General features: G+C 37.0%; 1 protein-coding gene across 2 annotated transcripts in view; it reads right to left on the bottom strand.

Moving 5' to 3' along the window:
- Positions 1-25,663, bottom strand: part of LOC115234522 (RNA binding protein fox-1 homolog 2) — a 262,018-nt gene that overhangs the window by 212,182 nt on the left and 24,173 nt on the right. Inside the window, exon 2 of one of the 2 annotated variants that reach the window (XM_029805663.1) lies at positions 4,491-4,534. The gene's annotated coding sequence lies outside the window, so the exon portion shown is untranslated. Of the gene's footprint in view, positions 1-4,490; positions 4,735-25,663 lie in introns of those variants that run through there. The other variant, XM_029805664.1, reaches the window with a different exon arrangement.

Here is a 25,663-nt window from a genome sequence, read left to right as displayed (position 1 = left end):
TCGCGTTCATAAAGAAATATAGCGCAGTTATCTTTTTAATGTTGAGACTCTCTCTCTCTCTCTCTCCGCGATCGCGTATTCGCCTGAAATGCTAATTAGAATCACGTCTAATTAGCATTTGCCTCCCGTATTTTTCGTCGCATTTTCACAAAGCAATTAGCACGAATTGACGGTTGTATGTACAATAGTGTGCAATATAATTTCTGAAATGACGATAACGGGCACAGACTAAATTCACCGAAGACGGTGAGAGATATTATTCTGTCGGTTCAACGAGCCGCTATAACGATAGAGGCTCGTTTATTCCACGAGAATAATGATTAGCGTCGACCGGCACGCATCTAGTCTGCGGACGTTGAAAGAAGACTCGATAGAATCGGACACGCTATTCCCCATTCGCGACTCGCCGATTCCTCCTCGTTCCTTCTACGCGAGAAAGTTTCAATGGTAGAACCGCGTTTTCTTCTACGTTGAAATATCGATCGACCACTTTTACGACCGGCTTTATAAATGTATTTTTTTCCTGATATTTGAGAAGAATGTATTTTATACGCCATATTTCATGAAGTTTTTACAATTAAAATCAATAAAAATTAATTAATAATTAATTAATAAAATAATAACAGAATTCTGAAAATTCAATGCAGAAATTTTGCATCCAGCTAAAATTTATGACATGCTTTTTAGAAAATATTTCTTATGCATTCTTGTTTAAATGTTGATTCAGATTCAAATACCTTGTAAAAAACGCAGAATAAAAAGATATCCAAATGTAAGAAATGTAGAATTTTCTGAGATATTCATATACAGAATAGATTTTCCAACTTTGTCTTCGTTATCGTAGATGACTGAAAATATGGGACGCGTTTTTCAGTCTTTCAAATTTAAATTTCACGAAAGGAATAAAACAGATTGTGATCGTAATTTGTTTTCTCTATTACCCGTGTAAAAGCAGCACGTGTAACACTTTCAGCTAAGTGACGCGAAGTTCTGCATTGCGGAACTTCGCTTTCGACTATAATACTCTGACAATGCAACGCATAGTGAAGTCACGTGTCTATAACGTCACGGGCGTCTTAATTTCATGCATTGGGAGCAGATCGATGGCTGAAAGGATCTCAACTACTATCCCCATATAAAGCCTCGGTTACGGTTTGTTTCCGTGAACATCCGTCGCTTAAACTGGAGCTTTACACCGCCCGAGGGAGTGCGGGAAGTTCGCAAGTAACGCGAGTAACAGACGCGACTCGATAACGTATTCTCGATTCAACGGAAATGTCATACTTCGCTTTATGGCGCTATTCCAGGTCAAACCCCCTTCGTGACCTGTATGTAAAATGAAGTGCAAAATGCACATGAATTAATAAAAATGCTGGACTTTGACTTTTTTTACGAAAAGTAAAATGCAGTTGTACATTTTTCGTGATAAAAAATTTTAATCTAGCTGTTATAATTTATCGCAGAAATGTGGAATTGTCGAGTAATAAGAAACACTATAGAATCGTCTTTTGTATTAATGATTGTGACATTAAGGAAAGGCAGGCCGGAGCACTTAGATTAAATAGGAAGCTGTTCCATTTAAAGAGAATAATATCGCTTCGAGCATTTCTTCGTAATTACAACGAAACATTTCATAAGATAGAATACCGCTTTTCGTGTCAATGACCGTAATAACCCCGAGGCTCATATTAAGAGGATCCTAAAGAAGCTAAACTTAATGTCAACTTCATTCTGCCAGATTGTTCGAGCAGCAATAAATAAAAATTATATCCCAGACACTCGCTCAAAACATCTCCTTCGTACATATATCGCTTATTACGTGCTTCCATATCATTGAAGAGTCACGAAATGGACGCGTGTAATGCAAAGAGTAATTTTATTCATTAGAGCGATGAGGATGCAAAGGCCGTTGCACGGTTCGTGGAATCGCACGAACGCGGTGGGGCTTTCGTAACGAAGGCGTTCTCCGAAACGAAACGTTGACATTTCAAGAAAACGGCTGTACGGACTGTATTCTCTTCACAGGACGAGGTGAATCTCATTTTCCGTTCGTAACCGACGATGCGTGTGAGCTCACAGTCGCAACATTTCGAGTCCTGACTCTCCCGACACTTTCGGATTCATCGTCGAGGGCTTGCCGTCGAGCGAGCGAGAGAAAGAGAGAGAAAGAGAGAGAGAGAGAGAGAGAGAGAGAGAGAGAGAGAGAGAGAGCGAGGGTGGAAAGAGGGACGTGCGCGCGATGGCAGAAAAGAAAGAAAACGAGCGAAGAGAGTTAAGGCGAAGAAAGAAAAGGCGTCGAGGACGATGCGAAGGCGACGACGCAGAAGTGCCGCGGAATGGAGTGCAAGATGGTGCACGTCCATCCCATCCACCCACCTTTCTTCACCCTCTCTTTCTCTCTCTTAGGCTCTCGGCCGATCTTCCTCGTTGCTCCTTCGCGAGCTTTCGCGGCGGCGGCAGCAGCCATGCATTGATCGCGAGATGAAAAGTACTATGTTACCGCCGTGGCCGGCTGAATCGGGAGGGTTGAATGCATTTTCCATTCGTCACCACCGAGTTATCATCCCTCGGTTTTTCGCGCTACCCCTCCTCCGCGCTTATTCCCTTCCCATCTCCGCGGAACTATCTGAAACGCGCACGTGTGTTGATACGCGACGAAGCTTGAACGACGCACTTGCGATTTCTCCGTCTCCTTGAAGCGTCTCGTCGACGCTTTTCTTTCGCAGCACCGGCAGCGAAAGAGTTCGACGTGTTCGTTATACTTGACTTCAATGTCATGCGAGAAAAAAATCTGCTTCCCAACGAAACGCGCGATGTCAAATGCAGTAGTGCAGCATCGTGTTTTTACGCCAAATGTACGAAACAAATTAAAGCGTCAGATTCGATATTAATGACGAAGCTTTCAAACAAGTCAAAAATATATCTTGTAACATTTATTGTCACTCCGAGTATGACCTGTAATTTTTATCGTTTCATAAAAAATAACTCTTAAAAATTTATTTGTGTGATTAGATTACTTAAAATTAAGAAAATTCGGTAATTTAAAAATTAATTAATGTAAAAGTTAAAAAATGCAAAATCAATTTTTCAGATGATCAAAGCATGTTTTTCTATATTCGTAACGATTAACTCATCCTGCCAATTTATCATTGTACATAGTGCAAGATACACAACCGTAAATATTCCTCTCGTTCGCTTTGAATTCGTATTTTTCATTTTTTCTCTTCTTCACCCTCTCTTTCTCTCTCTTAGGCTCTCGGCCGATCTTCCTCGTTGCTCCTTCGCGAGCTTTCGCGGCGGCGGCAGCAGCCATGCATTGATCGCGAGATGAAAAGTACTATGTTACCGCCGTGGCCGGCTGAATCGGGAGGGTTGAATGCATTTTCCATTCGTCACCACCGAGTTATCATCCCTCGGTTTTTCGCGCTACCCCTCCTCCGCGCTTATTCCCTTCCCATCTCCGCGGAACTATCTGAAACGCGCACGTGTGTTGATACGCGACGAAGCTTGAACGACGCACTTGCGATTTCTCCGTCTCCTTGAAGCGTCTCGTCGACGCTTTTCTTTCGCAGCACCGGCAGCGAAAGAGTTCGACGTGTTCGTTATACTTGACTTCAATGTCATGCGAGAAAAAAATCTGCTTCCCAACGAAACGCGCGATGTCAAATGCAGTAGTGCAGCATCGTGTTTTTACGCCAAATGTACGAAACAAATTAAAGCGTCAGATTCGATATTAATGACGAAGCTTTCAAACAAGTCAAAAATATATCTTGTAACATTTATTGTCACTCCGAGTATGACCTGTAATTTTTATCGTTTCATAAAAAATAACTCTTAAAAATTTATTTGTGTGATTAGATTACTTAAAATTAAGAAAATTCGGTAATTTAAAAATTAATTAATGTAAAAGTTAAAAAATGCAAAATCAATTTTTCAGATGATCAAAGCATGTTTTTCTATATTCGTAACGATTAACTCATCCTGCCAATTTATCATTGTACATAGTGCAAGATACACAACCGTAAATATTCCTCTCGTTCGCTTTGAATTCGTATTTTTCATTTTTTCTCTTTTTTTTTTTTCACCAACCGCGTACATTTGTATACGAAGGCCATGTTTTCCCACCATGAAAAGAAGTGACGGCTGTACATTTCCCTTTAACGACTTCGTTCTCGCTGTTTTCTGCGTAACGCGCGTCAAACTCTCATTGCCTTTGCACCGAATGCATTTTTTTGTATCACTAAAATCCGTTTCAAGGATTTTCGCGCGAAAATTTACTCGTTTAATGCGACTCGTCTAAAATAACATTCTATAAATTCTCAACACGTTCCGAAATCTTTTCGATAAAGGTTAAATTTGTAAAGTTATATCTGCGCTAAAATCATAGAAACTTCAACAATAAATGTAATTAAGTACCTTGATATATACTATAAACTACAAGATATATTTCGCTCAAATCCGTTTCCACGAACGATGTTAACATCACTCACCTAACGAGGGGACGAAAGTCAAACTGGACGAGGTTGGTACGAATCTGAAACACAATACAGATGTATGCTGTTATTATTAGTACCGCCAGAGTTGGTCGCGTAATTGTAACTAACTTCGACTCTAGCTGAGCGAATAATTAGCTACTGTTTCCTAAAAGCTACAATATAACGGAACAGTGTACCATGGACATGGAATGTAATAAAGCGCTGTATTCAGACAATAAACAGATCCATAATTGACAAACTAGATATGTTTTGTAATTGAAAAACATTTCCAAAAAAAAAAAAAAACTGAAAAAGGAGTTCCATTTGCATAAAAAAAATAATTTATTATAAAAAATTTTTATCTGTTCTTCCTTCTCTTTCTATTCTCTTTTAATTTATTTCATATTATTTATTTACGATGCTGTCACAATACATTACAATTTATCTTCTGATCGCACGTTGATTATTGAATCCAAATTTATCACCGACAGTTTCATGAAAACATATTTTTATTGAAGCAAATATACAGATCCACAATTAAGAGAGATAACAAAGTTACAAAATAATGAAGAGTAGTAACGGTACAGGCTCTTGTTGTACAAACTACGAATTATCGTATATCGGCTAAGCCAATTTTCATGACAACGAACGTACATTAGTACAGAGGCCATCTTCGTGTCTCATGGCAGACGAGCACGAGAAACGAAACTCGATGTACTCGCGAAACGAAAAGTTTCCACGGACACGTTGCAACAGTTTAATTGAGTGCTGGAATGCGAAGGACATGTTACTCGTGTAACTAGCCAGTGCTAAAATTAAATACCCTCGCCGCTGCCTTCAAGCTATTGGAAGGGTGCGATTCAGTTCTGCTTCATTTCGAATACACTATATGCCTTGAACTAAAATAAGTCGTTCAAAGCTAATACTTTGCTTTTAATTATATCGCACCTCTCATTAATTATCGCAAGTCATATCGTACATTAAAGACACGTGTAATTACATAAAATCAAAATGAAATATGTTAATGTTATCTACCTTAATTATTATCATAATTATTATAATTTTAATCTTTTATTGTTTATTAAATAAAAAACAGATATCTTTAAAGAAGCTATCATCTGACATTCTTCAATGAGCAAAGTTGCAACGTCGCATCTTCGCGTTTTGCAAGCGCGGAGAGATACGTGTACTATTTCTATGAATAAAATCTTGTTTATCGTGTTCTCGCCGACAACGAAGGCAGTAAAGCGCACAACATTTTTCTGGAACGGAGCTAAAAATTTCACCGCGAGAGAAAGAGAAAGAGAAAACATCCCGGAGGAAACGTGAAAATAAATTTCTATGACCAATCCGCGGTAACGCGCTAGAGGATTCAGGATTACCACGGTTTTGTTCCATCGTTAATCCTTTTTCGGCTGGTTCCCCACGTGACATCATTTATTAAATCCGGAGAGCCGGAAGCGCCTCGCGTACGCGCAAGAGTTTGATGGTAAAACACCGTAAAATGGAAAATGCAGATACACGTCGTTGCAAGTGACAACAAATTTTCATCGATTTTGAAGATACCCAAGCGATGCATAAACTAAAGAATATAGGAGACAATAGAATATATTGCATTTTATTAATATATATATACAAATATTTAAAATATTTTTTCAGATTATTTAATTTACATTAGCTTAAAATTTGAATTCTCAAACGATATTAAAAGATATCAAAAAATCTTGAGCATAAAAAGTAAAATTATATGTTATTTTCTTTCTGCAATATGTAAAAAAAATTTATATATAAGAAAAAATTATAAAATTGTGTAAAGAAGTTTTTAATATTTCGAAATTAGTCTAGAAAAAATACTTTCGTTCCAGATTGGACAAATTTCGTAATATAGAATTCTTACGCATATTCTGTGTCGTATTTTATTCTGCCAAATTTAAAAGTGAACAACATGTTAATAAATCTACGAAGACAATCGATGTCCTCGTTAGCGCAATAGCGCCATTCGTCAGATTACATTCGAATTTAGTCACGCATCGGCTCTCAATTTGTATGACAAAACCGTCCGATGATTCGTACCATCGTATAAATCTTCCGCCGACGTCGGGTGGAATTTCATAAGAGAAAAACGTGTAGATCGAACTCTGCAACAAAATAAATTGATTTTTCGCGGCTGGATATGGAGGATGGGGACCAGAGAGGCTGTCCGCGTTCAATTCGGATATTTCGCATGCGGAACAGCCGCGTGGCATCGCACAGGCATTTCCATTTCCGTGTAAAGCTCGAAAATACCCGCATGCATACGCCTTTACACACACTGGAACGAACGCGACGATCGCTCGTAATTTCATATTGCCATTTTGAACACTATGCAAACGCGAATGTATATATAATAGTCGATTTTTCAGATTAAATATTATTAAATTTACGCAACGACCAAAAAAAAAATATTTACGCGAAATGTCCGTTTCGCTGCCTCGTAAAAGACGCGCGCAACAAGTCTTTCTATTAAGCAGTTTAAATATATATGTACATCGTAAAATAAATGCGCCGTTCTTGTACAAAGTAAAATTTTATATCGATGATAATTGTTAACAAACAAAATATATATCAGTGTGATCATTAAAATGAGATCATATGACGTGACTCGCATTCGATTTTCTAACGAGAAAACTGGGACATTCTAAGTACATCTTCAACGAGTTGTTCTTAACGAAACAAAAAAAAAAAGGTAGAATGACACGGCTCGTAATTAATCGAAAAGTTTTTATCCGAGTCACGGTTAGTGTCGATGCCATCGTAATTGCCGGTGCCACTTGGTATGCGGGATGCCGATGGTTCGCATGCAAACGATGCATGTGCCTCTGTGCAGAACGGATGAAAATTCTGAACACACGGATTGAGAAACGAGAATAAAAAAAAAAAAAAGAAAAAAGAAAAACACGACGAATCCGCGGGAAGCGAGCATATTTTTCCCTCTGTCGGAAAGGTTCGATAATCTGCCACCTGTTAGGCTTAAAAGCGTCAGACGAGGGATCCAGAGCTGAAAACTGGCCGCTGAAAAAAAATGGCCGAGTATATAAGCGGCGTCCGGGATAACGCGATATATTTGCAGGCGAAAACCGGCGCGCGGCGCCGGACTTGAATAACGGCGCCGCTTCGGAACGAGTTGCCGGAATTTATCGGCGCGATTTTTCGACGAAACAAAAACTGCCCTTTTATTTCGCACGTAATAACAAGGCTTGAAAAGACGAATTGAATAAAATGATAATTGACAAAAAGAGACCGATATAGAGGGGAGAGCAAATTAAGAATCTTGATACAGGCTTTCAACTCGTTGAGACAAACGCCCGATGTTTCTATAACGTTTGTGGTAGGAAATTGAAGATTGATTTTTCTCTTTTTCCTGTTTTAACGTTCGCGCTAACCTGTCTCTCCTCGAAGAACTCAAAGAAACGCGACCATCATACAGACGCCAAGGAAGACGTTTTTCCGAGCTTTACCAACAACGCGAGTAATTTCTTCGTTTCAAGGCCACGTCAATTTAGCTATTTTTAAAAGAACAGCACCGTATTTCACCGGCAACAAAGACAGAGGAAATAATTTTATTTTTCCGCGGTCTACCGGACGGCGGCCGGTTTAACGGGTCAAACGTGCAACATATACCGCCGTGTCAGGAATGAAATTGCCACCGCCCGATGCTGGCTTTCCCGGAATTTTTATCGAAGGATCCGACGGCAAAAGCCATCCGACGCCGTGCGGACACGAATTATTGCCACTGCGGAATTTTCATCCCAGTCTAACCTACTGGGAGCAGATGCTATCGCCTCCTCCGTTTGAATAATTTCCATTCCACGATTTGCTTAATTCTATCCCTCTCGACTCCCTCTCACCGGCTAGTAATCTTCGCGGAATTAAGAAAACTGTATTATCTCCGCCGGTGAAAAGATCGATCGTCAAAGGATTACGAATGCCACAAGAATTCCGTTATTATTGAAAATTTTATTATCAAGAATACCGGCACTTCTATGAAAAACAAACAAAAATTTCTAAAAGCATAAAGATTAATTTTTGCGACGGGGTCAATACTATGTCCCAAGTTTAAATTGAAACGCTACGATACAAAATTAAATTTTGATAACAGTCATATTTCAATTTTTGCTATCCAATTGAACGGACTACGTTTTATACGAGCATGAAGTCATATACTAGTGTAACGTATATTTAATAAATATTGTGTAGCTGAAATTATACATATGTTTGAATCAAACAATATAAACTTACAGAGAAATATTTTTAGATATCTATAAATTTTATCACATTTATTGCATATTAATAATTATATATGTATAATTAGAGAATATTATATCATAATATATATATGGCCATTATAGTATATAATTATATACTAATAACATATAATATATGATAACCCCAAGGCGCAAACACTGTTGTATAAAGTTATTAATTCTTATCATATTTTTTATAAATATGATTTTTAATAATTTATTTTAACATGTTTTAATATTGTATTACGAGACTTGTTACAAAGTTATTTAAATGGAATATTAAAAAATTACGAGAAGGGAATTTTACCCGACAAAATTTTCACTGAGGAAAAGTAGAAGCCAGCCAAAGAATCTTTAGATACCGAGAAGCACGAACCAGAATCCTGTATATTGCAGAACCACCCTGAATATATGAGTTCCGAATATTTTCGTCCGGATGTGTCAATCTGCTCTCTCAATATCTGCTCCGACAAACTTTTTATCGAACTAACGTCACGTCAGTGATAGCGGTTCTTCGTAATCGCGAACTTTCGGGGGAAAAGCCGCTCGCGATGTCATCGATTTTGCATCAAGGCCACGAAGAAACGGCAAGGACGAGTCGGTTCCGCAGCGGGACAACTTAATTAAGGAACGTTCCACCGACACAAGCGAGCACTCTCCAGTCATTTCCTACTCTCCCTTCCACCCGTCGGCAACCTTTAATAATCGCGCATTCACCGCGGTGATACCTAAGAAGGGGACTTTACGGTCAAAGCTTCGCAATTTTTTAATTTCATAAAATTAATTAAACATTATATATAATATATATATATATATATATATATATAAACTTGGAAAATTTATTTACTAGCAATTTAAATTTTCCTTACTTCTGACTTTACATCACGTATTTTTGTCTCTTGTTGTAGTTTAAATATTTTTTCAAGCTTTCAACATTATTCAGATTTTGTTTGAAAGGCACCATCACTGCGCACCATCACTCACGTGACTCCGGGGTAACACGAGGACGGGAAATTTAACTGGGTCACGTTTCGTTTCGCCCCGCGACGATGGCTCGTCGCGCCGTGAAATTGAGCTCGGCGCGCAACAGTGCCCGCGAAAGTGGACGAGCGAGCGAATTAAGTCGCCCTGTTGGTTGTCACATGGCACAGGCGGACGAAACTTTATAATGGAACCTGCAAATTTGGCCGCAGTTGCGCGGAATTCGCGGCCCGAAACGCAAACCCGGACAAGGTGACAATAGTTCTCGCGAGCTGAGTTTGATTCGTTTAAAATGTCGACGTAGATGTAGAGGTTAAAATTCTTCTCCGAAAGTCGGACATTTTCTTATGAATTAAAGTGCTTCGAGAGTTTCTATCGAAAAACTATGGTATATTAATAACTCAAATTGATCCTCATTTAGAAATGAAAAAGTTACAACCATTTGTTTCTTTTTTTTTTAATTTTGGGAAATGATAAAGTTGGCACTTCATATATATTCTGGTTCCTCTTTTTATATTTAATCGCTCGAACTCTGAAACTCTTTGAAAAAGAGCCAGAGTTCTATCAATCATATTAAGATATCGAAAATGGAATATTAAATTCACAAAGGTCATATGCTTTCCGCTTCAATTTTATTTATATATCCATTTCCTTAATTTAAAAAAAAATATCATAAAAATGTAAATGTCGATATTCCTACATATAATAAAAGTATTATATTTCTTCAAATTAATTTGTGAATATTTCGAGCGATTAATTAAAATGCGTCAAAACTATATATTGCGCTTGATTATTATATTATATTAATGTAGTACGAAGAAATATGCAGTTGTCACTCCTTTCTTTATCACGGATTAAACATATGTATATAACATATAATGTATTGCACATAATGTATTGCATATAATGTAATACGCCTAATGCTTATTTAATCTGATATAAATAATATTAATAGTAATATATCTCTTTTCTTATATTTATTTCGTATTAAAAATGTAAATGTAAAATTTATGTCCATGCTAGTCTAAGATTTAATATTTTATTTTTTCTTAATTAATCTTCTTATAATCATAAAACTTAAGCTAAAATATTTAAATCTTCAGATTTCGATTTTATAATTGTTAATACGTCATTATATATTAATATACAATGTGGTTAAGCATACACAACTAAAAATATGTATATTCTTCTAAAATCTAAAAATATATATATTTTTATGTATATACATATCACATAAAATTGCCTGATCCCTCGTAAATAATGATGCGTTAATATAAAATATATTAAGAAACATTTCGCTTTGTTTCGGTAAAGATAATCGTGTCTGCGAATCACAATCGCGCGTGATTCAAAATAATTCTCGAAACAAACAATTCTCAGTAGCTTATTAATTACAGAAATCATTTCAAGAGAGTACGTTTAAACATCGACTCATGCGTCACGTATTTACGCACCTGCGGCAATGTGTTGCGCTTCAAGTCAAAGATGCGCCCTGAGAACTGCGGTTAAAACCAGTTTATAATAGTACGCTTCGAGGAGAACTTATTGTAATAATTTTCAATTGTGCTTCCGCAAATGTATGTCCCGTTCGTCCCGGTCGCCATTAAAACGGCAATATGTAATTGCGAAAGTACACAGGCGCGCGCGGTCACGAAATTCCCGAAATTAACGACACCCAAAGGTATGCGAAAAGTTTGGATGTTGCGGTACGATTCGCGTCTCGAAAATTTCCGCGGCGGTGCGCCGTGACGGCAAAACTTTCGTTTTTGGCAACGAGCCAAGAGAGACCGTTCCGCCTCTCTCTGTCTAGGGTCCTCTCTTATCACCGCTTCTTCGATTAATCGATCGCGATACGGACGAAGAGACGCCCAACGCGGGTGAGAGGAAGAGAGTAATCTTCCATCAAACACGAGAGAAGGAAAATTGGAAAGCGCTCGAGAAGTGAAGCACGCCGAGATCAGAGAATCGAAGATGATAGCCTGTTAACAGTAAAGAAGACGAAAGATTGCGTACTTAACGCTCGGAGCTTATTTGTCACGCCGATATAGAAATGTTTCTGATTCGAAATTGTCTAAGCACATTCAAATACACGAAACGCGAGATATATTTCTCAGGATTCAACGGGAAATACTGAAAATCACAATTCAAACTTTATAGATATTAAAAGAGAGATGGTAAGATGATAAAATAAAATAAAATGTGATACATTATCTATCCATTACTTGAAATTAGATAAAATATATTTGTATAGATGATGCACATGTTTTAGAAATTTAAAACGACTTTTTACATTTAAATCTCCATTTTAAATGGGACTCCTAAAGTGTTTTCTTTATTGTCATACATCTCCGTCTATCTTATGTAGATAACATTTGACAAGTAGCTCTCTCTCTCGAGAGTGCTTGTATTTACATAGAATGTACATACACGGAAAGTTAAGATCAATGCAACTCCAAGAGCGGTCTTGGCACGAAGAGCTCGACAATCTTGCTTCGACCTGCCATAAATCTGGCGTCCTTCGAGCACGTCGTAACTCTTGCGGTGAAGCAATATATAGGCCTATACGCGGAAATTCACGAACATTGTTGCAAATTTAGCGGATATAAGTTGCGTATCCTGCGGGGCCGGGAGGGTGAAACTTCGCACGAAATTTGCAACTTTTGCCATGCACGAGTACAAGTTGCGAACCAAACTACATGAGTGAAGAGACGTGGCACGCAAACTTCTAGTTAAGAAGACAGAACTAACGTAGCAAGTAATTAGTACAATTCAAGCGATAAATGCGCATTGTCAATTGTAAATTTCCCTTTCGGTAAAGCGCACGCGCAGATATTATAAGCGTAATTTCCGACTATTTTATTCATCCAAATATTCATTAATTATTCAATTATTGTTCGACTATCAAAATATCATAAAAAAAATTAGTTATTAGTGTTTTCATATATAGAGATAAAGTAATTTTTTTGTTTTAAAATAAAACTGCTGTTGCAAGTATATATATATAAATCTTAAAAAATAATTAATTAGTAACATAACTAGTTTCTAAAGAAACTTCGATATGTTTATAAATTTTCACGCGTAAGAAACCGAGTCTAATTTATCCAGATTTCTTCTGATTTCAAGTATATACACATTTGACCAAATTTTCATGTTATTTCTCGACTCACATAATTCGCGATTATCGTCATAATAGATTAAATAGTTATTATTACGTTCTCTCCAAAAGATAATATATTCTACTATCGACATAACACACTTTACATAACCCGATATCATAGAAACATTGCTACATGAGAATGTATTTGTACTACGCGGACATAAGGACGTTATCTAAATTATTGCAGCGAGGGAGCACGCCAATTATGTTCCCATTTATTTTTAAATGACTTGGCAAGTTCGGCAAATAAACTCATTCGCTCGCTCGTAAATGAGCATAAAATATTGATTACTTCTCTCTATTAGCGTATCGATCCACGAGAACATGCGATAGCACGCGCCTTGTCTTATTGAGGAACCAAAACTGGAGAGCGAAAAGATAGAAACTATTCGAAATTATAGGACGCTACGTTATATTCTACACTAATATATCGTAACCCAATTCTCCCTCTTGTTATTGCAACGTCGCGTGCACGTCAACGTGACTTGATTACTTGCAGCTATTCTCGCCGCATGTTTTCGAATAATAGAATTAATTAAATAAATTATCCAATCACACAGAGCCCACGAAGACTCGACACGAAATATAAATTTGTACGGTGCCAGAATTAATACAGAGTATCGTAAAATCAATGCGCCGTGCTTCAAAATCAATACCGAGCTTTTCAAATAAAAAAAAAAAAAAATGATACGATTAAAAAAGTTCTAGAAGTTCTTTCGTGGAATATTATACAAATATTATACTAACCTTTTTCTTTTCTAGATATGATGTTGTATTCTGCAAACGTACTATTTCTATTTTCAATACTTTTCTAAAATACGTCACAGAAAGTCGCTTTAAGTAAACGCTCGCGTATCGATGCATCTGGCACTTCCAGTTTTCAACACCCTCGCGTTTCAAGTAATATATTCTACGAGTAACTGTGATTTGTCGACGACAGCTTCATCGATTGATCGAACAAGTGTCAATGCGCATCGCCGATAGCAAGCATAATATTTGAACGGGATATGCTCGCGGTCTATGCCTATGAGAAGTTCTTCCATCATAGCGACAACATATTCCTGATGTTCTCCTCTCTCTTCCTGGCTCACATATAGATCTGCGTTCAGTGTCACGCGATATTAAAGTACACTCCTTTGGCGAAGTGCCAAATCGATGCTACCGTATCCCTTTCTTCTCTTTCTCCCTCACTCCCTCACTGTTTCTGTTAGAAAACGATTTATTCTAGCGAACCAAGGACGTTTGAGTACATGAAATCTTCCTATCATTCTGAACAACGACTTTCTTCATCTCAAATCTATGATAAATATTTGTCGATATTGCGTTTCCTGAAAGTATATTATCAATATATAAGCCTGATATTTTCTATAAAAATCAGATGTACGAAACATGTGCTTTATTACGAGGAAAATATTCTCTTCACACAAATGGAGAGCTTCAAATGTAAAACTAATTGCATTTTAAAATGATTATTTCTGTCAGATGTTGAATAAATATTTTATAAACCTAATAATTATCAATATCTTTTTCCAGACTCACAAAATATTTTATAAAAATAATTGTGACTATGAATTTGTGCAAAACTCGCGCAATTTTGGCAAAGTTAGCCGTACCTCGTACATTTGCCAAATGTATCAAATTTTCTTTCCGTCATATAGAGGAGAAACCCCTGCTTACGGATGCACAACACAGGGATCCTTGAATTTCAAATTATCGTTTGTCAAGGGCAGGACACGACAGTCAGGGCATACGATTAAGAAAACAATATCGCGAGAGACCGGGACCTAATCTTCATCGTTCGACTCGGCCAGAATTTCTCGGAGAGCAATTAGCATTAAGCGTCCACGGAAAAGCGACTTCAGAGTTAAACGTCGTTTAACCGTGTCACGGGCGAGTAACCCGATGGAAGTTCCAGTCAGGAAACAGTCGAGCAGTAACTAACGTTGAGATGACAAGACTCTGGCGTCTGTCGCTAGTATATACAACTTGTTAAATACGGTAGTGAATGTTCAAAGTCTGTTTCTGGGACAAGCACAAAATGGCCAAGTGACATGCTACTTTCTGAGACGCACCATGTGACCAGCGACGATAGCGAAGAACTTTTAGAAGTGTTTGAATTTGTTAATAACTATGTATATGTATACACATGATTTTATTATAATTAACTATACATATATTAAAATATCGATATCAAAATTTACGATAAAATAAAAAATTCGAGCGGATATATATTTTTATCAACTATATGTTATTATCGATTATGTGTGCGCACGATATTCATGACATTCAAATACATATTTAAATATTATCGCACTTTGCATTTATATATGTTTCGAGAAAAAAATTGCAGCATTAAAGAACAAATTACACCCTTGCGAAAATCGATTGAGTGATTTATGACGCGCGAGAACACGCGATAATCGAAAAGTTCACTCGATCGCAACGCTCTGGCAAAATACACGAACGCGATAGAAGGATGTCTAGGGCCTAAAAAAGGGAATGACTTTTCCCAGAAGCTCTTCGGTAATGCTGCGCGTTCGTAGACCACAGACACAGACATGCACATAAACGTTCTCCGCGCGTCCTTCAACGGGGGATATATGTGTGCGCGGCTTTCCTACGTAACTCCTAACATACCTGTGCTGATACGCGCATATGTGTGTGCCGAGTGTTTATAGATACGTGCACAGAGTGAGTGTATATGGGGTAGAAAGCTGGGGCACGGTGGTAACGTCCCGGAAGCCAGGATCGATATCCAGACACGCCATCACCACCCTCGATTCTCCCCTTCCCTCTCTGTTTCCCTCTCTCCTTTTCGCTCTCTTTCTCTCTCCCCTTTCATCCTAGAGACTCTCGTCTGTTTATTTTTCCCTTCTGCCGTTTACTCCGCCGTCAGAAGGGTTAATGGACCCTCTGAGATGTCTTTTGCGATGCGAACGGATTCGCGATTCGCAAAGGCCAGATTTTTCCTTCCGCCAACTGCAGCGAAGCGTCCTCCTTTTACTTCCGCGATCATGTTAAGAGAACGTAATAAACCTGCATTTGACAGAACAATGCGCGAGAATTCGAACAACCCTTTCAGCGAAGCGACGATTAACTCCAAATGCAAGCGCGTGATGTGACTGATAAAGAGCACGTAATTTATATGAAAATAATGAACAAAATTAATTAATACATGCTATTAAAAAAGCGAGTGACATTATTACTATAGATTAGATAAATTTGCAATATCGAATGAATTTTGATGTGTCATTTCATCTCTAGAAAGTTCGTTGGTTTCTATTTTGCGCAGAATTACTGTTTGTCATTGATTAATTTCATCGATATTGTAAAGAGTCTGCGTTTCTTGCTTTGTTTAGATATTTCATTACAATTAATATATCTGTATGTTAATAAATATCATTGTGAGTATAACCTGCGTTGTTCTGTTTCAAAATCACTACGAACGGTTGCATTTTCGACCAGCAAAAGTAATCATCGTTTCGGATTTTTACAACGTCATAAACTATCCTGTGCACAATACGGCAAGGAGAGGAAACAAAGGAAGTCAAGGGTGAAACGGATAATAGCACCTGCCTCTTTCAAACCAACTCGAAGTACTCTGTAAATTGAATTTAACCAACTGCATTGTGAATTGCCCCTGCAATCGATTTAAGCCGGAACAATGTGGAGATGCACTATTTTCTTCTCGTTCGATCCAAGCTAAGAATTATCGAAAATTTATACTATGTGATATATGTATAATAATGGCTAACAGCATTTTTAAATCAAATAAATTGTACATAGCACAAATCATATCTGAAAAAGAAGTAAATCTATATTTCTCCATAAATATCAAAATAAATAATAACAAAATTCTTAGCTCAATTTTTTAATTTGTATCATTGATGTGTAAATTCTGCGAATATATCTTTCACATCACATTCTTTCACATCACATTCACTTTCACATAACATTATTTCATAAAAGAAATCAAGAAAATTAATTATATCGTTGCTTTTTGCGTTGTACAACGCGCTATATCAGAATATTTTTCAAAATAGCGCAAGAAAAGAGATGCGCATAGATAAGTATAGAATCATATATTCTTTCTATACGATATCTCACAAAAATCACATTATTCAGATCCGGCGATAAGCTTTCGGTTATAATGTGCCGTATCGCTAATTTCCGGAGAAATAAAACAGGAAGGCACACGTAATGGATCTGATAATAATAAAAATACAGTAAGACTGACGTGGAACGTAAAAGATTACCATGAGGATAACGTCGACAACGTTTTAATCACGATAAAACATAATAATACCGAATAATTCACAACGTCGTCATGAAGAGAGAATAATGGAAGAAGTACAGTTAATATCTGAGCTGATAATCATTATGCGCGATAAGATATGACATTAACGAAAATTCTCATTCTTGATAGATTTCAAAAAGTATAAATGCAAGTTCTGACGAAAATCTCACTTGAACTCGATCGCGACTTTAGAATCTTCGTGAGCTCGAAAGATCTCCAAGGGAAGGAAAGTGCCAAGTTTGGCGGAAATTCAATCTTCTCGTCGAAATATGGCGCGCGTACCAGACTTCGCGATCTGAACGATCAAGTATTCATTTCCAATTATGCTCTTGAAACAAGATATTACAAGTGTACAGCGGAACGTTAGATTGTATAATACATTTTGCACATATACCAATATACGGCAATCTGATCGGTGATTTAAACTACAATTCGAGATATACGCGATTAAATACTAATTATAATTTCGTAGCCAGTTTAAAAGAGATGAAATGTTGGCAATTTATTAATGTTACGGCGAATTAAAATTTGGAATCACTCTATTAAAGCGACATTTAAATTTACATTACGCGCAAAATATATTTTATTCAAATAAGGTGCTAATGTGCGTTTGCATCGCAAAATACCATTATCGTATATGCCATCGTTTTCAAATATTTGTCATTAAATACAGTTCATTTTTATTAATTTTAGATGAAATGTATTCTTTACAGTTACCTGCTTACATGATGTTCATTATATATCACCAAACAAGATGTCACGTTTTTATATTTGATGTTTTAAATAATAATAATATACTTTTCTTTTTCCAAAAATAATATCTAAATTGTTTAATCAGAAGTGTAACTCGATTTGACAGTCAAATCGAGCTACATTACAAATATTGCCTGCGATTGTGATGGACATCTCAACTTGTGTAAATTAGTTAGTTCGCCGAGATCACGAGGGAAATAGCAAAGATCTACTAATTGTAAGTGGATCAATATGTGTTTATCCAGTCAGAGTATTTAGACATTGATACGGCTAATAAAAGCTCTGTCCCGTATGAGTAATATTACATGTCAAAATAGATATCTGTTGAACAATATGGAATATCTACGGAATATCATGTTTATCGCACAAAACGTGAAATTCGAAAAAGCCAATTGCATCCTCGCCCCGCGTTTAAAAATATTTCTGCCAACACGTACACTCGTACGTAGATCGACGGTAATTTGAAAGAGAAGCAAAAATAATTACGTCGCTGCAAATTTCATGCGCTGGCGTTATGCGGGCGGATAAAACAACTCGCGGAAATGTCCGTCGCGTACGAATATTAAATTCCTACCTACAAAACCCGAGTATCGTTAACAACGCCCGACTCTTTGTCCGAATTAACGAACGCTTATCTGCATTGTGCTCGGGAAAGTACGGCCGCGCCAGGGAGCCCTTTCAATTATCGCAAATAAGCTTATAATGTGATTTTTCAATGCGTACGTAACCGCGGAAAAAAAGCTTTTGTCCGACCATTGCCAGAATTAATACAAACAAACGCTATTTATTAATAGTTTTTACGAGAAGAAAATAAAGTCAACGAACTTTATCGATCGAACTAAAAATAATTGTGCCTCTAACAAAAATATCAGAACATAATTCCTCGCTGATAAAAAGAATGTATGATACAAAAAAGTTATATGTTGACTTACGACAAATCGCGCGCGCACAAAGGAGAGAGAGAGAGAGAGAGAAGCGCGCTTTAAATAAAAAGTTATCTCTTGAATAATACACGAAGAGAAGACAGAGCTAACTGACGGGAGACGTTAGTTTTAAATCCGAGTCACTTTATCTAACATTTATACCAACCATTCAGGTGTCTGTAAATTCCAATTCCGTGCGGTTAAAAGGGGAAAAAGGATCGCGGATCTCGATGGAACGCGCGGATAAATCACTGGACGTGTTATACCTGTACGAGCTTCTCGACCGATAACGTCAGGTTATTTTTATCGAGTCGGCCATTCGCGAATCGCGGTTTATGCCAAGCACGAAGCCTTGCGTACGTACAATACGGAAGCCGAGACGGCGAGAGTAGTCGTCGAGAGAGAAACATACCAGACGCGGGGGTGAGAGTTAAGGGAATGCACAAAGCCGCCTCTGTCGAGAGGGAATAGAGGCGTTCTCTGTGCTTTCAGACATCCTGGTATTATGCATCGCGCGCACGACAGACCGACAGATCGTCGAGCAGGGCCGTGCCGGAGGATTGGGCCCCGAGATTAGATTTTCTTCCGTCCGAGAAACCTGTCGGACTCACTCGCGGCGCTTGGACGAACCCGATCCTGAGAATATTATTTCGAATCCGTCAGAGGGAAAGATTTACGAGAGAGTAGCTCTTTCGCATCGTATTGGAGCACCGCGGCGCTTGCAATCGCTTGTCCGGAAAAAGTACACCTTTCAGCGCTGGATTTCCGTTCGCGTCGTTTATTAAAGATGAGCGACGCTGCTCCTGTATTAAGGATGAATCGCGTATGCACCGCTACGCCGTCGATGTTGAATTCACGGTGAATGTTAAATTCAGGATAAGCTCGCCTCGTCGGTCACAATTTCGTCACATTTTGCGAAGATTCGATCATGTTGATCTTGTCTGTTGCTTTTCTCGTTCGCAATAATTACTTTATACAGCGTATAAACGGTCGAGATTTTCAAAGTCAGATATTATTTTGAGGAAAATATTTCGCGGCTTACTGCAATTATTTCTGATATTTGATAATGCGAAAGATAAACCCTCCCCTTGGCGTAATAGCAACTTCACATAAAAAATACAATATATTATCTTATATAATTTGTGTTGATTATTATGTAAAATGTAAGTCTGTTATTTTAATCTTTCAATACATTTAATTCAAGATAATAGGATCGCATATGGTTACTTTGCTAATATTTGCACAAGAGAGAAAATAAAAATCGAAATGCGCGATGTAAAAAATTCCATCTCGATTTATATGTCTCGCTAGAGTGACGTTATATTTTGATGTAATGTATGGTATAAATGTCTCTCTCAAGTGACGAGCAAAGTTTGAAAAATTGCCAATAGTGCGGAATCATGGAGAGAAAAAATGAGCGACTATGCAATATAGCTGAAAATTCGCGACTTATTTTATCGATATGTTCCAAGCAGGAAATTGAAACAATTCATGAGAGTTCGACTAATCTCGTTTGAGAGAGGAAGAGAGAGAAAAAGGAGGGGGGGGGGGGAGGCGCTACGTGAGGAAGTACTCAAAGGATTTATTTTCACTTATCTATACTTGCGCAAGCCAGTTAACACGAACAGGAAAGAAGGCACTTTGTTTTAAGGATCTATTACACCGTGTATAACGTACACCCCATTACACATCTTAAACGCCCCTATAAAATAGACGGTACTTAGTTACAGTTACCCTGAATAATTGTAAAAAGCAAAAAAGATTGAAAAAATGGCACTTACGTACAAAAATTAAATTTATTTTTTATAACTCATTGAGAGAAATAAGTTTCGGACAAAAGACAGAAAGCAAATTTTTCATACTAAAAAGAAAAGAGGCAAAATGTCATTTTCGATTTAAATCTCCCTGTAAAAGTATAATAACGTCCGCCTTTATAAAATTTGTTAAATTATGACAAATATTAATTACAGAAATGTAATAATGCATTTCAAATAAAGTGATGATATATTATTCTCTACAACACTAATATAAAAAGTTAGATACTCGCAGAGACAAATACATTATTTATATTAGACAGTTGCATAACATCGCAATTAAAGTTTTGTGATAATAAAATAATTTTCCTCCTCTCTCGTTTCTCCCATGATATATATACTCATGTTTTCATTATTCTGAATATTTTACCAAGCATACGTACGGTATATTTAACAATTCAATATCAGGAGAAATCTCATTAACTCACCGAGTTTACGTTCTGACAGCTAATACCATCGATGCAGCTGCAGTTCGATTATCGTCACTGCCGGAGAAACGGTGCCGCTTTATCGAAGTCTGTATAAGATCATTTCTCTCACCGGTCGGTGAGTATCGGTCGTATGCGAGCAATAAATTTTCAAGCAAGGAATCTTCTATCCGCTTTGCTACATTCGACGATGCCGTGCCGGAAGATGCAAACTTTTCTGCAGCATCTAACGATTCTTCCTCTGTCTGCCTGCCTGTTTCTTTTTCTCTCTCTCACTCACTCATTCTTTCTCTCTCTCTGTTAATGGGACCATAATCATTAAATTGCACTTTCATTGGCCGGCGGCAACAACCAAGGAAATGTCAGCGATAAAGCCGGACCGAACGATAAAAGCTCGTCGAGATGTCTAACGACATATCTATGAACGATTTAATTCGTAAAATGACACTCACGATTTACATTACTCGGCACGTAGTAACGAATGTAGACGTAAAAATTGCACAAAACTGCTCACACGTGCAGAGTGTTAATCGTAAAAAACACTCATCAGCATCATGATATCATGTTATACACAAAAAAAGAAAGAAATGTACGCGATATCGAATAATTAAAATATAATACTGATATTATTTTCAACGAGAATAAAACTCCGGATACAATACTCGATACGTTTCTCAATTGTTCTAAATATTTGTTAAAGATTGCTAACTTTTATTAATAAAAATAGCGTAGATAACTGCTGCGTGCATATCAGTTTTATTAATATTTTGTTAATTATAAGTTATTTTAGATTCGTTAACAATGCATGTGTAGTTACAAGCTGTTTTATTATATCCACTTCTGAGGTACATATTAAAAAATTTGAGTGACGATACTCGCATTGATGCGATAATGTATATTCACACGTCTTTCTCCATTTATCACAATTGCTACGTTAACTTTCCAACGAGTGGAAAATTAAGGAAAATGATAAGCCGATTACGGTGAAACTACTAAAACCGATTTCACCGTAATAACGTAAGTGCTGCAAGGGCGTGAGACCGTCCGCCCTTATCATTCACATCGACGCGACGCTCGATTGCGGCGGTCCTTTCCGGATCGCCGGAGAAATTTAATTTCCAAGTTCGTCGGCCCTTCTCGCGCACGTGTCAATTATTACGACGAAAATCTCATTATCTTACACACCATTAATATCTGAGATAGCAAGGGATGGCGCACGGTTGTTCCCATTTTTAATGGAAATGAATCTCGCCCGAGGGACGTTCTGAAGAATCATCGGTTCGGCGAACGATATGCGCGAGAGCTAATGCATCCTTGTCGCGATTCAAGTATTAGTGTTACCTGAAAACTATGTGTCTGAAAATTTGTCAAAATTTTAACATACATATATCTAAATGATAAATCTTTCAACTATCGAAGCACTTTATTGCATCGAGTGCACGCGAGAAATAAAAAAAGTAACTTATTGTTAGTTCAAATCGCAATAACTTTCTTATTTCCGCTGAGCTGCTGCGGACAATATTGATCTTCCTTTATATAGCGAGGCATACGGCAAAATGCACTCATATATACGAATCCATCTATGTATCTATCGTAAGTTCTGTGATGTAAGAGCGTCCAAGAATTACGGATCGCCAACTATCGACAAGGAAAGCCAGTCGATAGTTCTCTGCCCTAACTGCTTGCAAAAGGATTTCGTCTGCAGGACGAAAAAGTTGCGCGTCAAGAGGACCGTTCGTTCCATCTTCACTCGGGAGGCCCGCTATACTTTTGTTGAGTGATCGTATTGACCCGCCTACTACGAAAGGATAAGACTTCGAAAAGTTTCACAGTGTGAGCAGAAACCGATAAACCGGCAAAGATAGACAATCCGAGAAAGTCTTACAAATGTCACGTTGTTTTCAAGCTTAGAATCTGACAGTTTATATAAATATTCAACTGCATTATCACGATGTATACAGTAATTGCAATAAAAAATTATAAAACATACATTAAGAAAATATAAGAATTATTATTAATGTAAATGAGTTAATATTAATATGAAGTTGAATAATCTCTATTAAAAATTTCTTTAAATTCAGAAAAAAAATCATTTCGGACAACATCAAAGGTTTCTTAGAATCCTCTCATCTAAATATATCACGAAATTCACAGTTTAAGTTATTTTAATTAAAATTATTTTACGAACAATTTAAAGTTACGTTATGATTCATAACAAAATTAATAAAACTCGTTCAAGACACTCGAAACGGATAAACTGGCGGTGAATTAAACGCAGAAAACAAAGAAATATTTCGAGAATCTAAATTTGCGAAAAAGAAGCAAACGAATCAACGCAATCTCGAGTGGCTGCTCCACGAGATAGAAAACTTTAAAGATTGGATAAAGTCTCTTCAATCTGCACTTATTAGAGAGAACCTCTCCTCTCTCGTCAAACACCCGGGCAAAGTGCTTGTAAGAGCACTGACAGCAAGATAGAACTGGAGTTTGTAATCACGGGACACAACAAAAAGAGAGTCAAGAAGGAAGGTGGAATAGTTGCAAGAAGAAGAAGCTAAGAAGGATACGAGAGAACACATAACGCGGTACTTGACTTTATCTGCTCTTCCTGCTATTCAGTGGTATTACACGGCTGATCGATAATCAATCGGAAATCCGATTGGCTTAAACGCGAAATCCGCGAGTATGTATAATATACATCATGATAATATAATCTCTAAAAAAGATGCGCTTTAGTTTAAAACATGCTAACATCTCTTCTCTGCGTCTGTATAAATTTTACGCTCCATTGATTAAATGTTATCGACTATATTGCATACTTAATTTCGAGATGCATATAATATTTCTCCTTATCAATGTTTCGTATGTTTATTCAACCGTTAATAATTAAAGACTTTTAAGTCTTTTATTAAAAAGAAGGTAATAAAGTAAAAACATTTCAGAATGTTTCGTTGCGAACGTGAAACTTTCCAATTTTCAATTATTAGCGCGAACAAACAGTTTATTACTTGAACGATAAAAATTATTTTAAATCACGACATATCCGAGTAATGACTTACGCTCAATTTGTTAAATACATTAAATTCTATTATATTTGACATTGCTTAAATATATCCACGATCTTCGCTCAATGTTCTTACATCACATAATACAATATGTCTTTAGGATACCAGCTATAAGACCAAGTAAATACATAAACATAATTTCTTTTTATCTATCGCAAACTGCATAAACTATATAAATGCATTATTTACTAAAAACAATTACATTAAAACATTTTTCTCTTTTACTTCCAACGTAAAAAAATATTTAATATGAATTAAATAATAAAGAATTAATATTTAAATTTATAACATTGCGCAACTCTCACAAATTTATACACAACTTCATGAATTTGACACTAGTATACACATATTCGCAAAAATTGTCCAAGATTGAAACATTTTACGAACGTAAATTTGTATTCCATTCGAAACGTTTCGCCTTTTTCGCTATATAAACTCTCAATGACAGTATAAAACCGATAGAATCCCGCAATATTTCGACTGCAACGTTCGCAATATTGCAGTCGATTCGTCGTCGCGTAGCGAGGTCGAGGAGAACCGTTCGGCGGCGAGGTGGCAAGCAAAGAAAGAGGACAAACGTATCGGCGTTTACAGGAAAAATCGTCACTCGCCTTTCCAATTACGGAACACTACATCACGAACAGCTTTCTACCGAGTTCCCGGAGGGACATGTATCCCCCTTTTAGGAGATCTGTATCTTCAAAGTGATATATACCGAGCGATTTGAGATAAGTAGCCCGTTCGCCAACAGTCGTCCAGCAATCTTCTTAAAGTTCTTTTCGAGCTCTCACATCACGCGATATTGCGATCGTCGAGATATAAGTCAATTTTTGCACATTCTTCCCCTTTTGCACGTTTTTTTCCATGTGTAGAAATTATTGCTAGATACACGCCATGTATTTTAATGCAGAAGAAAGATCATGATATGTAAATTGCATCTACATGTATTAAAAAATACATGATTTATAATTTGCATTCAAATATTATTAATATAATAGTAATATTCTTCTTCAATCAATAAGTCTATTAATTAAATTAAACCATACATTGCAATAATTATAATAAATTATTATTGCAACATACAAAAAGAAGCCACTATTTCAAAAGCCTATTTTTAATTCTTTTTTCTCTCAAATTGCTTTCATAAACGTTCAACTAATAATTTCTACATTTGTATTTATTTCTTGCAATATGATAAATGTAAGTATAATGCCTTTTAGAGAAGATAAATTTCTGCGAACCAACAGATGACAGTTTACACTTACACAATTACAACTCGACGATCTTTCTCTTGAGAAACGTCATTCGTTGACTTAAGTTGTTCACGACGTCTCGCGGTGCTTGGTTTACATACTCGTCGACAATGCTTAATGCGCGACTAACAGAGAAGAAGAGATTACGTGCGTTAGCATCATATATACAAGGGATTTTAATTAAGCACACGTTGTACGCGTGCATCATAAAATAGCGTGTCTTTCCCTAACAAC

This window comes from Formica exsecta, unplaced genomic scaffold (genome assembly GCF_003651465.1).
Source record: "Formica exsecta isolate Colony F162 unplaced genomic scaffold, ASM365146v1 scaffold2, whole genome shotgun sequence".
Lineage (NCBI taxonomy): Eukaryota > Metazoa > Arthropoda > Insecta > Hymenoptera > Formicidae > Formica > Formica exsecta.
This window is presented reverse-complemented; position numbering and strand designations above follow the sequence as displayed.